The sequence below is a fragment of the Somniosus microcephalus genome, chromosome 26, assembly GCF_052327205.1.
Source record: "Somniosus microcephalus isolate GS21.2 chromosome 26, FLI_Smic_1.0, whole genome shotgun sequence".
Lineage (NCBI taxonomy): Eukaryota > Metazoa > Chordata > Chondrichthyes > Squaliformes > Somniosidae > Somniosus > Somniosus microcephalus.
This window is the reverse complement of record NC_141012.1, coordinates 18,762,547-18,776,840: the sequence shown is the minus strand read 5'-3', so window position 1 is coordinate 18,776,840 and position 14,294 is coordinate 18,762,547. Positions and strand designations below refer to the sequence as shown.

Genomic DNA, 14,294 nt, shown 5'->3' with positions numbered 1-14,294 from the left:
CATTGGGAATACTTATCTTGGCACCCTACTTAAGATGTGCCATCATCGTCCACATCTATTCTATGTAAGTAGTACACACAGCAATGGACCTGACCATTACCTCCTGCCCGGCATGCAGGTCGACCATCCTCATACCCATCTCATGCAGAGACCTTCACTTCGCCATCCATCAAATACAGAGTTCAAGTGTTGCTGCTGCACTCCATCACTAATGCACAGCCTCTGTTTTCTGCTACTGCACTTATTATGCCAGCCTTTGGTCATCACCAACCACTTCTGCCCCCAGCCTTTGTGAAACTTTTTACAATGACCTACAGCCTTTCTTTGCTCCCAGAGCAGTCACTGACTTTTAAAGGTAAATGCTGCCCGCCTCCCATTATTCTTTGTCAGCGGCGCACCCTGTCTCTGGTGAGCTCCGAGCATCGGGTCCAATATGGGCTCGTAGCTTGCGACCTTAAAACTAGGCTGGCCCCTGAAGTCTCGGTCAGGTCAGCACTTCTCTAGTCAGGCAGCTGCTAATCCTGCCATGCTTGTGCCTAATAAATCAAATTCCGTATTTATTCCAGGGAATGCCAGGATTTTTACCGGTGTTTTGAGGATCACATTCTGCAATTCTTCCGATTTAAGTGAGTTTGAGTGGTTTATGGTGACTGAATATGTAATTTTTTTATTCATTGGGATTACAAGATCTTCTGAAATTCTTGCTGGTATTTTAAGATTGTATCCTGTGATTCCATTTCATTTTTCACGGAAGCTGCAAATCCATGAATAAAAATGCAAAGTAGAAAAAGAAATCGAAGGTGTTGTTTGCAAATGTAGGATTAAAAACTCACTCTACAAATAGTTTAAAGGTTACTATTTGACTATCACACCTTAAAACTGTTAATAGATATAACATGTTCTATCACTTAAACTACTCAGACCTGTTCCTGATTTATATGCCTGCAGGAAATATAACCAATAAGAGACTGAATGGATGAAAGATATTGAATTGGCAAAAGTACAACTACATAAGATCGGATTAAATATTGCATGAATTATTTTACGAATGGACAGATGGAGAAGCATACTCAGAGTGTTCATAATTTTACTTCACACTATATTCAGACTTGGTAATCACATGCTACGCCCTAGCTATAAATAATAATTTTAGCCAGTTATTGTGAACAGATCCCATTAATTTAAATCTGCCATTTTTTGATATTCTAACTTACTTACACCACCAATATTTTCAAAGTCAGGTTTTATTACTGCCAGCAGAGTCTAGTCAATGCATTTCATTTCTTTTCCTTAATACATGAGAAGAGTTGTGTTATAAATCAGTGTTTAAACCTTATTGATGCATTTTGACTAACCGTGATGCAGTAATGTAATGACTTGTTCGCAGAATTGAAGCCCATAGGATTAAAGGGGCAGTGGCTGCATGTATATGAAATTGGCTAAGGGACAGAAAGCAGAGAGCAGCGGTGAATGGTTGGTTTTTTTCAGACTGGAGGGAAGTGTACAGCGGTGTCCCCCAGAGGTTGGTGTTGGGACCACTGCTCTTTGTGATAATGACCTGGACTTGGGTATATGGGGCATAATTTCAAAGTTTGCCCATGACACGAAACTCGGAAAAATATTAAACAGTGAGGAGAATAGTAAGTCTTCGAGAAGACCTAGACAGACTGGTGAAATGGGCAGACGAGTGGCAGATGAAATTTAACACAGAGAAGTATGAAATGATTCATTTTGGTAGGAAGAATAAGGAGAGGCAATATAAACGAAATGGTGCAATTTTAAAGGGGTGCAGTAACAGGGAGACCTTGGGGTTCATGTACACAAATCTTTGTAGGCGGCAGGACAAGTTGAGAAGGCTGTTTAAAAAAAAAACATACAGAATCCTTGGTTTAATAAACAGAGACATAGGGCTGGATTTTACTCACCAAGACGCGTTGGGGGCGGGACTGCTGCCTTCTGGGTTCTAGTCCCACCCCCAGTGACGTCTGATGAACAGACGCTATTTTGCCCTGATTGGCCTTGTTAAGTCCGCCCTGCGGGCTTGCCGGCCAATTAAGGGAAAGCCGGTGTCAGATGATGTCAGTGCATGACGCTTCATCTGCCGGTTTTGTTAAAGTCGGGTACCCGACTCCCAGGAAGATTGGTTGGAGGCGGGTTGGGAGCGAGTTTGGAACCCGTTCCCATATTTGGAGATTTTCCCAGCAGTCCCGCCTCCAGACCCACCACCTCAGAGCTGGTAAAATCCAGCCCATAGAGTACAAAATCAAGGAAGTTATGCTAAACCTTAATAAAACACTGGTTAGGCCTCAGCTGGAGTATTGTGTTCAATTCTGGGCACTGCACTTTAGGAAGGATGCGAAGGCCTTAGAGAGGGTGCGGAGGAGATTTACGAGAATGATTCCAAAGATGAAAGACTTCAGTTACATAAATAGACTGGAGAAACTGGGGTTGTTCTCCTTGGAGCAGAGAGGGTTAAGGGGAGATTTGATAGAGGTATTCAAAATCTTGAAGAGTTTTTATAGAGTAAATAAGGAGAAACTGTTTCCTGCAGCAGGAGAGTCAGTAACCAGAGGAGACAACGTTTAAGGTAATTGGCAATAGAACCAGAGGCGATATGAGGAAAAAAAATTACGCAGCAAGTTGTTATGATCTGGAATGCAGAAAAAAGGGAATTGGATAAATAGTTTAAAAGGAAATATTTACAGGGCTATGGGGAAAGAGCAGGGCGAGTGGGACTAATTGCATACCTCTTTCAAAGAGCCGGCACAGGCACGATGGGCCAAAGGGCTTGTCCAACTTGCTGCTTTGTCTCATCTGCGTAAGAGATCTGTTTGTGTTGCATTGCATCCCTGCAATCTTCTGAGTGGGCAACTCGGAAAACGTATTCTGTTTTAAGGATTTTGCAAAGGCTCTTTAAGTCACATTCTGCACCCCAACACGACCAAGGCATTCTTGGCATTGAAGCATGAAATAAATTGTCCCTGTTATAGTCATAAAATCATTTGGCACTTAGCAATTCTCGTCAGCTTACACAGGATGTCAGCGGAGTCCACAGCACACTTCACAGGTTTTCTTGTGACCATCATACCATATTCAATTGCCTACATAAAACAGTGATTGCATTTTAAAAGTAATCCATTAGTTATCAAGTGCTTACCAAGTTCTGAGGATATGAAAGGCTCCACATAATTGCAAGTTCATTCTTTCCTTGACAAATTTCAGATCCTCTAAACATGCAATCTTGGTTAAGAAGATTAAGACGTAGGAATAGCTGTTCACCCATCATGTCATATTTTTTCTTTACGTGATGTGTGGGTTAAATGCCCTTTTTTTTGTAGATTTACCAGCTGCCAAACCAAATGGCAGCCGAGCATAATTTTCTTGCGAGTGATTTTGTGAAAACAATTTCATTAGTGGGGACGACAGAATGCGGATACCCCTGTAACAATGCTTCCATCACACTTCGCAAATAAGTAAATGAGCACACACAAGAAATGGCAAAAAGTTGTGCCATTTGTGGACTGCACTATATATGTGCATAAAAACAGAAAGAAATCCTGATTCACCCATAGGTTCCTGCAAGATTTCCACTTGCTTGTTTGACACTTTTTTGGATGTTTTACATGATTTTTATTTGCAGCATTTACACACCTTTGACTTTTCATCCTATCTTTCGTTTCACGGTTGTGTATTTGAAACATAATCAAATTAATGTTTTCATTTGTTCTTATTTATACCAAATGTTAAGTATGTGTATTGTATTGAACAATTAACACAAAGACTTAAACGTATAACTCAAACAGGTCTTTACTGGTTGGAGGTAGGGACTATACATAGGTCTTTACTTCATGCCCACAGGCGGGAACTGAGGGGGATCAGTACCCACAGTACTATTTATACCCCTATGGCCAGGAGTGGTACTGCGTATCACTACGCCCAACAAGTAGTGCAATCCTGTCCATAGGTTCAAAGTAGCACACATATTACATACACAACATTCCTCCCTTCCTAGCTTTACAGTCATCTCCCCATTTAACATAACGTAATAACATATATACATATATAACTTCAGGTTTACATAACAGAATAACATAGATACATAGATAACTTCATGTCAAAACAGATCACAGATTCAGTCTCTGCGGAAAACAGTTCACAGATTCAATCTCTGTGGTGTAGTCGGTTCACGTTGCTGGAGTGACTCATTCAATAGTCCTTCCATGGATTTAACAGTTTGAACTTCCGAACTGAATTGGCTCCGTTCGGAGGGACCACGTGTGTGATCTGGTAGAGGTGATAATGGTTCAGATGGGTCATCTTCTGTTTTTACTTTTCCTTTTCTGCTTCTTGGAGACTCTCTGGGCTCCATTGTCAGCTGCCACAGCTGCCAGCTGCATGCGCAGTTCCTCCTTCTCTTCCTCCTGTTTCCGTCGTAGAGCCAGCTTCTCCCGATGTTCCGTAGACTTTTGGTGCTCCTCCATGATTTCTGCACTTTGGGAGTCGAAGTTACAAGCTGGGCAGGACAGGACATCGTAATATTCGGTGTCGTCCTGAGCTAGACCAGTGAGAGGGTCGTCTATTTCCTCCATACCCAGCTGGACGTTAGCCAGCTCTTGTTCCAAATCCAGACATCTTTCCTGAAGAGACTTCTTCATGTGTACCTCTGCATCCAGCTTTTTCTGGGCTTTCAGCAAGTCGTTTACTAGTGACCTCATTTGTGATTTTAATACTTCAACTTCCTTTGGAGATTGATTGATCGGACTATGCAATCCCTCTACCGGAGCAGCTGTTTCAGCGGTCTGTTGTTCTACGTTGACGTGAGTCAGCGTACTTTTGGCATCCAAGGGCTGCTCTGTTGCAGTCATCTCAGTCTGTGTTGCCACCTCAGCTCTTCCAATAACCTTTGAGAGCTCCGAACCCCTTTCGTTTGAATATTGAAGTTCATGTTCAAGTTTTTCCCATTTCAGAGTCCTGTCCTTCAGCATATGCAGGAGTTGGCTGACCGTTAACTCCTCTGACATCAGACGTTTTGTGTGCACCTGCTCCATTTTCTCCATCAGCTGCTTCTGTTGTCTTTCCAGATTCTCCAACTCTATATCAAAGAACTCTTTCGTTGCATTCAACTCTTGCTCAAAACGGCGAAGCATTTGTTCTAATTGCTGTTGTAGTTTGAAATGGAGTTGAGTTCGAGCCCGGTGTCCCTCAGAAATGGGCACATCAGTAGACTTGCCAGACTCAGAATCCACAGTTAAACTATGTTGTTGTTGCTCAGTGGAATTCTGTGCTGAAACTTTGTCTTTTGCACCTGAGTTGGGCTTACCATCATCCGTTCCAGAGTCTGGGCCGACTATCTTCACCGAGTTCTCACTCGTTATTGTTTGTAGGAAATGCCAGTCCATATTCATTTTCCTAATCCACTCCCGTCCTAGTAGTGGAGGACCTCCTTCAGATATCACATATAAGTCCATTATTTGACTGTCTTCGCCCTTGTGGACCACTGCAACCTCTATTTTCCCGATGGGGTACACTCTTTGCCCCGTGTATGTTTTCAATATAATCCCCGTATCCTGTAGGGGAATATGTTGAAATAACTTTCCGTAATCTTTCTTATTTATGACCGTCAATGCCGATCCAGTGTCCAATTCCAGTTTTACTTGGACTCCTTCTATCTGAAGAGTGACCCAAATTGTCTGGAGGTCTGCACCCTTACCAGCGTTGAGTACTCTTAAGCTAGCCAGTTCATTACAGCTTAAGCTAGCCAGTTCATTACTGCTAACGTCTGAATCGGACTCCTGTTCGGTCACCTTGTGTACCTTTGCGTATTTTCCTTGCGGTGACTTCTTGTTGCTGGTCTTCTTCCCTGACCTGCATACTCTAGCTATATGTCCAAGCCTACCACAAGTTCTACATTCTTGGTTTTTAAACCAACACTGGTTCTGATCATGCGTTGTCTTTCCACAACGATAACATTTGCCAGAACTCACACCCAATTTGTGTGCACTGAGCTCCGGTGACCGTAGCTGCATTACTGCCGTGCCTCTCGCTGCGGCTTCGTGTGCTGCTGCCATAGTGACCGCCTTCTCAAGCGTCAGCTCATTCTCCTCGAGCAGTCGCTTTTGTGTATCCTGTTTAAATAAACCACACACAAATTTGTCTCGAAGTGCCTCTGTCAGTCCCGTTCCAAACTGGCAATATTTCGCTAATTTACGCAATTCCAGCAAATAATCAGCATTGCTTTCATGCTGTAGCTGCCTTCTGTCATAAAATTTAAATCGTTCCGCTAGCATCAGTGGCGTGGGGTTTAGATGATCTTTCAGGACAGTAACAATCTCATCGAACGTCTTATCCGCCGGTTCATCTGGTGATAACAGGTGTTTCAATTGCCCGTATGTCTTCGCACCCATTAAATTTAATAATGTTAGTGCTTTATCAGCCTCACGAATTTTATTGGCCTTACAATAATTTTTAACTCGTTCAACATATATGGCCCAATCTTCGATGTCACTATCAAAGTTGCTAATATTCCCGTGTTTAGGCATTGTAGTACTTTATCAGATTTGCAATTTCTCAGATTTTCTTTTTTTACTGTTATCCAAGATGGCGGCTTCCCGCTCTTGCCGTCGTCCTCCGCCCACAAAATGGCGGTTTTCCCGCTTCTGCCTTCTTCCCCAGCGGTTTTCCCGCGAAAAATGGCGGCTTTCCCGCGCTTCTCGCTCTGCCCGCCCACTTCAATGGCGGTTTTCCCGCGCTTCTCGTCGCTGACTTTCAGCCCGACTGCGGCTCTTATCTCCTGTGCGATCGCTGGTGCGCCGCCCGCCCGAAACGGTTCTCAGCCCTTATCACCGGTGCGATCGCTGGCCCGCTAAGCGCCTCCCGCTTGAAGCAGCTCCCAGCCTCTGGCTCACCCGCTCGGCGGCTCTTGCTCGCTCCCTCCCGGGCTCTGGCTTACCCGCTCGCGCCCTCCCGGGCTCTGGCTTACCCACGAGGTTATGGAGGCTTCAGGGTCCTAATGCCTGTCGCTTCCAGTCGCTGGAAGCTGTCAGGATTTCTGCTGCCCTTCAGTTTTCAGTGGGGTGTTGAGGATTGGAACCTCTCTTCAACGTCCTGTCTTTGGACGAAGCCGCCGTGGAATAACTGCCGCAGGGTTCGAACCGACTCGTCGCCAGTGTTAAGTATGTGTATTGTATTGAACAATTAACACAAAGACTTAAACGTATAACTCAAACAGGTCTTTACTGGTTGGAGGTAGGGACTATACATAGGTCTTTACTTCATGCCCACAGGCGGGAACTGAGGGGGATCAGTACCCACAGTACTATTTATACCCCTATGGCCAGGAGTGGTACTGCGTATCACTACGCCCAACAAGTAGTGCAGTCCTGTCCATAGGTTCAAAGTAGCACACATATTACATACACAACACCAAACAGATTAGTTTATGCTAAAATAATTTTTGACAGTCTCCTAAAATCAAATTGTTTTGCTCGCCAATCTGCCAGCATGAGTCTGACAGCATGGGGTAGACGATTATAAGTTCAGTCTCAGTGTGTACTGCTGAATCGACAGGAGTATGGTAATGCTGGTAGCCTGCACTGAACAGAGCAAACGGGTTCAACAGTCCGCAAGCTGCTGCCTACAACTGTTGCTGGTACGACATTACTTAGTGCATCGTTCTTTGTTGACACTTGCAAACATTAGAAAATTGGATATGTAATAGTATAAATTTCCCAATCAATGTGGGCATTTCCAATTTACCAACCAATCTTGTCTAATCTGATTTTAGAAACGTGCAGTGGAGTGTAACCTGATTTTAAAGTTGCTTTATGACACAGCAGTGCCGCGAGTCAAGTTTCACATCTATTTTCAGATCCGAAGCTTTTCCTGCAGCTCCCTTAGACCTCACATACATTAGGAATGAAACAAAATGGCGATGTGTCATCCAGTTGATAGTGGGTAGAATTCAGTTATAGTTGTTCTGGGGACATAGAGGCAAACAGGATATTCACTGTTCAATGTGCCATTTTTCTTTTTTAAAAGGGCCGATCCTTTTCCACAGTTATCTCAATGGAACCTTGCTCTGCCATATATATATATAGATATATTGGTCAGTTCCAAACAGAAATTCATAGACAGAAATAAACAATACATTTTTATCTGTAAGGCAAGTGAAATTGTACCAAATGTCTGAGAAGATCAGTTGATCTGAGTATGAATGAATTAAGACTGACACATAATTGTGCAAATACCCAAAACTCAAATAATTGCAGACACTGCTTATCTGCACATGCTCTGTTGCAAAACCATTCATAAGAAAACCTTTATAATCTACCCAGATAAACAAGCATCACCCAAAGGTGTTCATTACACTTGCACTTCCCATGGACTTTCTATGGGCTCTTGCACTGGAACTTAATGGCCCAGAAATTAGGTTCAGGGGCTTGCCGCGCGTGCAAGCCCCCGATGTGCACTCACCCGGCGCGCCGACATCTGAAGCCTGGGCCTGCTTGGAATTCCTGTCACTGGCCCGGTTCAGATGTCGGCGCGCTGTGCTTACCTGATCCAGCGGCGTAGTTAGTGCGATGTGCCGGCTGGGATCAGGTGAGCACTGTGCAGCCAATCAGGGGAGGGGAAACTTCATTCATGAGTTTGATAGTAAGAACTGTCAAACTCATGAAAACTACGGGTGCCCAAAAGACTAGTTTAACTTTAAATAAAATTAAAAAAAACATCCCAATAATTAAATAAACTATAAATAACTTTAAAAAAACTATTTTAAACAATTAATCAAATTTTTGAAAAAAATAGTTTTTTTAAAAATCGGGTCTAAAACTACACTTACCTTACTGTAAAGTCCTTAAAAACAATAAAGCTGTGGAAAAAATGTTATAATTTTAAGCAATAGACCACTTACCTTAAAGAATGAAGTCCTTACGTCTCCTTTTTACGGCCCTTACACACGCGCAAACCTGTGGAAAAAAAGGAATTTCAGCGCGCACGCGCAGACTCCTGCGCGCACGCGTTTGTCCTCTGAACCCCTTGGTTCAGAGGACAGGAAATGCCGGTTTCCCGCGCATGCGCTGTGCATGCTGAAATCCGGCACTTCCAACGGGCCCACGCGTGAGTACCCCGTCCGTACTCACGCGTTGGGACCGGAATTACTGGCCCGCTGTGATTAGAAAGTCATTTTGATGCAGCGCCCTCTACAGGGGATCTCGGACCCGTGTGAACAGGACAAGCAACTGCGTATCTCCTTAACCAATCAGATGGCAGAATTTTTAATAAGCAGAGCAGAGTCTGAACCAGGAAGTGTAAATTAGAATATTTAATTCAATGCCAAATCATGTACAGAAAGCAAAATAAAGAGGGAAAGAAAGATGGGATTAAGAGAGAGAGATAAAAGAAACAGAAAGAAAAAGTTACAAAAATGTTTTTTTGCTTAATTTAAAAAAAAATCTCCAACAATCATTAAAATCTGAAGGAATGAGATTCCACACTCATAAAAGTTCATCTTCAGCACCAGGGAGGTTGTTTGGCAGAATTGAGACTTATCACGCCATTAAAATTTACTTACCCTGGAATGGACAAGCCCGAACCTTTTCTGGCATCTATCATGTAAGGACAGCAACTTCACGTCGTTCCATGTATTTCAATGCCGAGTCTCTCAGTGAGATACCGGTATAGCGCAGCTTCTGGAGGAGCAGGACAACATGGACAGCAACTTCCTGATTTCCATGTTTAACTGCCCATGTGCGGTCACTGGAAGTTGGTGTCCAATTTGCACTTTAATAACGGTGAGTGCTGATAGTCCCACCGTTACTTTTACCGCAAAATCTGGCCCTTAAAGAGTGTATACTTCCTTTTCAAATATTTATCCAATCCTGTTTAGTCTCTGCTTCAAAAGCTATTAGAGTAGTTCATGTTCAGGGTGACAAAGTTCTAACTTCTCCCTTCATTCTTGTAATAATAATCCTGAGTCTATGCCTCTTTGCTACCAGTGGACACAGTCTTTCAGTGTTGGCCCAGAAATTCGGGTCTCCACGGGTGAGTACGCATGGGGTACTCACCCATAAGCCCAATGGAAGTGCCGGTTTCGTGCATGCACTGCGCATGCGTGGGAAACCGGAACTTCCGTTCCCTTAAAGGAAATGGTTCAGAGGTGGAACGCATGCGCCGGAGAGGCAGCGCGTACACCTGGAACTTACGTTTTTTTTGCAGGTTTTCCCGGGAGGGTAAGTCTCCAGGAGTTACACATGTAAAAAGCAGGCGCAAGGCCTGCTTTTAACAAGGTAAGTGGTGAATTCATTAAAATTAAAACATTTTTTCCACAGGTTTATTATTTTTAAATACTTTAAAGAAAGGTAAGTTTATCTTTAGCCCTGTTAGAAAATGTAATTAATTTTTTCAAAAATTTAAATTATTGTTTAAAATAGTTATTTTACGTAATTTATAGTTTATTTTAAAAATGTGATTTAAAAAAAAATGTATTTGAGGTTTTAGTGATGTTTTGGGCCTTATAGTGTTTATAGGTTTGACAGCTCTTCCTGTCAAACTTATGAATGAAGCATTCCCTGCTACTCTTGGCTCTCCATGGCCCACGTGATCCCAGGGGATGCTTTGAACTAACTGCGCCCCTGGGATACGCAAGTACTGCGCGCCGGCAGTTGGAGGAGGCCCAGGATCGGAATCCCACACGGGCCCACAGCTCAACGGCCGGCGCGGTAGGTAAGTGCAGGTCGGGGGCTTGCACCCGCGGGAAGCCCCCGACCCGAATTTCTGGGCCATTAACTTTCTCAAAATCTTTCATAGTTTTAAAAACCTCTATTAGATCCCTGTCAACTATGGCTCAGTGGGTAGCACACTCGCCTCTGAGTCAGAAGGTTGTGGGTTTCAAGTCCCACTCCAGGGACTTGAGCACATAAATCTAGCCTGATACTCTAGTGCAGTGCTGAGGGAGTGCTGCGCTGTCAGAAGTGCCGTCTTTTGGATGAGACATTAAACCGAGGCCCCGTCTGCTCTCTCAGGTGGATGTAAGAGATCCCATGGCACTATTTTCGAAGAAGAGAAGGGGAGTTATCCCCAGTGTCCTGGCCAATATTTATCCCTCAATCAACATAACAAAAAACAGATTATCAGGTCTTTATCACATTGCTGTTTGTGGGAGCTTGCTGTGTGCAAATTGGCGGCCGTGTTTCCCACCAGTGACTACACTCCTAAAGTATTTCGTTGGCTGTAAATCACTTTGAGATGTCTGGTGGTCGTGAAAGGTGCTATATAAATGTAAGTCCTTCTTTCTGTTAACCTTCAGCGTTCCTGTGGGAAAAGCCCTGTTTCTTTGCACCTTTCTTCACACCTGTAATCTCTTGTTGCTGGTATTCCAGTAAATATTCACTGTACCCTTTTCATGGCTCTAATATGCCCAACACTGTGTGTAATGCTCAAACTATGCCCCAACTAACATCTTGCACAAATTCAACATTGCTTCCGTGCTTTTAAATTGAATGTCCCTGCTGAAAATCCAGAATTCCATATGCTTTATTTAGGCTTTTTCTACTTGCCCCCCTAACTTTAAACATCTTTGTATCTGCACCCCTCTGTTCCTCCCCTCTGTCGAGAGTCTTACCATTAAGGCATGTTTAGTTTCGCTATTCAATTCACCCAATTGTGCTACTTCACATTTCTCTGCATTGAACTACATCAGTCATCTATCTTCCCACACCAATAAGCTGTCTATGTCTTCATTCTTCCTTATTGTTTTTATGCCCTTGATTTGGCATCATCCGCAAACTCCACTTGTGTACATGAGAAAGCAAAAAGGTCCAAGTAGATATTCATGTGGAACACCACTACCCTCCCCTTTCCTCTTTATAATTCTGCATAGTTTTCTCAGGATAGGCAGGTTTTATTGTCACAAGATTAAAATGTAGGTATATGGATGAGAAAGACCATTTTGTCCATTTTTGACCATCCAACCAGAACAGAGCTACAGTTTCCCCCATTACTGCAACCAACTGCTGTTAAAAGATTCGAAATAGCTTTCCTTTGACTACTCTGTCCGATGTTCGTTCCAAATGTTCATCACTCTCGGGGTGAAGAATTCCTGTTACTAAATTTGCCTTCCAACAGTTTGAATCTATGACTTTTGCACGACTGTCATGGTTTTGGCTGAGGTAATGTTCGTGGTTTGCTTTTTCTATACCGCTTACCATCTTATATTCCTCTGCAAGGTCCCCGCTCAAATGTCTCCTTTCAAGCCTTAATGAGCCTTTTTCTTCTTCTTTTGTTTCAAATTTGCCTTTGTCTGTTTTGCAAAGGAACTAAGGTTCAGAAGAGCAGTAATAATGTGAAAAATGTGTTGTCCCCTTTGACCTCTTTCCCTCACCTGTTTATGGATGTCTAGTTGCATCATTTCAATTGAAGACCAAAGTAAAGCATGCCCATAGATTGCTAAGATTTCACCATGCCATCTGGGTCTTGGGGTTCTTTTTAGTGGGTGTTTTTGTAATGCGGGGTTGTAAAAATAACTCCCAAAATTTATTGCTGAATAGAATACAGGAATCCCGCCCCAACTGCGGTTTTGCCATACGCGGATTTCACGTATACACTGTTTCCACCCTGCGACAATTTTCGCCAACCACGGCAGTGAAATTCGCATATCCGCGGTTTTTAATTTCTTCTCCTTCTTAGGCAGTCCCTCGGAACCGAAGATGACTTGCTTCCACATTAAAAATGAGCTCGCAGGTGACTGATGAGTCCAATGCGGGACCTACAGTCTCTGTCACAGGTGGGGCAGACGGTGGTTGAAGGGGTGGGCGGGTGGGGTGCTTGGGTTGACGTGCGCTTCTTGCGCTGCCTGCGCTTGGCTTCTGCTTGCTCCCGGCGAAGAGACTCGAGGTGTTCGGCGCCTTCCCGGATGCTTCTCCTGCACTTTGTGCGGTCTTGGGCCAGGGATTCCCAGGCGTCGGTGGGGATGTTACGCCTTTCAAGGAGGCTTTGAGGGTGTCCTTGAAGCATTTCCTCTGCCCACCTGGGGCTCTCTTGCCGTGCCGGAGCTCCGAGTAGAGCGCTTGTTTTGGGAGTCTCGTATCGGGCATGCAGACAATGTGACCCGTCCATCGGAGCTGATCGAGCGTGGCCAAAGCTTCGATGCTGGGGATGTTGGCCTGAGCAAGAACACTGACGTTGGTGCGCCTATCCTGCCAATGGATTTGCAGGATTTAGGAATAAGGTAAATAACATGATTTTTATGCTTTTTATAGGCTGTTTATATTCTTTTTTATTGTGTTTATACATATTTATACTGAATTTGCCAACCGCGGTTTTACTAACCATGGGGGTTTTCAGGGACGTATCCTCTGTGGTTGGGGAGGGATTCCTGTACCATTATTGTCAGATTATGACAGGACTATTAGTTTAATTGCCTGTTTCCTGGGTGAAAGTTTTAGGGGCGAGATCTTTTCAGGCTCCTTTCTTCTTTCTGAAATGTGTTGGTTTTCTCACTAAGATATTAAGTTACATATTAGAAAGTTTGCTACCTCTGTGTCTGGGTATAGCCTTGACAAAACATGAAAGGGTCAAGGGTTCCGCCAGAGCGAAAAATATATTATTTGTTCTCAATCAGCTGCCTGTTACAATAACACAGAAAATTCATAAAAATGATTGTATTCAGTGCTACACAGTAAATCTCGGAGATACAAGTGCCTCCCGTTTCAACAAATATATCACTCTTGTTCCATTTATTTATGACATGCTTTGGACAGAATAAACATTGGAGTTCCTAAACTTAAATCGTTTGTTTAAAAAGAAATTACAGCAACCTACCTTGTCGTGGAGCTAGTGTTCATGCAGTACAAGAAAGAAAAACTTCAGTGCCCAGCCTCTTTTAGCTTTTCAGAAACAAACCTTTGCCCCGAGGAGTTATTGAACAGCCCTTTCAAATGTTTCTCTATATCGACGACCTTGTCTAAATAGAAGTAGTCCAAAGTGAAGCACTGATTTATGGAACAGGAATTATTGGTCAATAAGCAGTAGATTGTGTTACACTCCGGTGACACATCTGTGGGGTTTATTTGTGTCGTGCTTTGAGCTGTGGAAACTTTATTAGAGACCCGCGATTTAATGAAAACAGAAATAACCTGGAGCTGATGTGCTTTCTTCCTTAATTACTGTACTGCTCTATCATGTATGCCCTTTTACCATATAAATGGCCAAAACAGCATTTTCAATTATTATTCATGGCCTTTAAAACATTTCTAATTATAATTGAAAAACCTTTACTGTTCATTTTTTCCCCAATT

At 43.3% G+C, this 14,294-nt stretch overlaps 1 long non-coding RNA gene across 1 annotated transcript in view; it reads right to left on the bottom strand.

The window, feature by feature from the left end:
- LOC147100330 (uncharacterized) overlaps positions 1 to 14,061 on the bottom strand; it is a 43,398-nt gene extending 29,337 nt beyond the window's left edge. The window contains exon 1 of the long non-coding RNA XR_015073710.1: positions 13,819 to 14,061. This is a non-coding gene — a long non-coding RNA (uncharacterized LOC147100330). The remainder of the gene's footprint in view (positions 1 to 13,818) is intronic.
- Between the last annotated feature and the right edge of the window lie 233 nt (positions 14,062 to 14,294).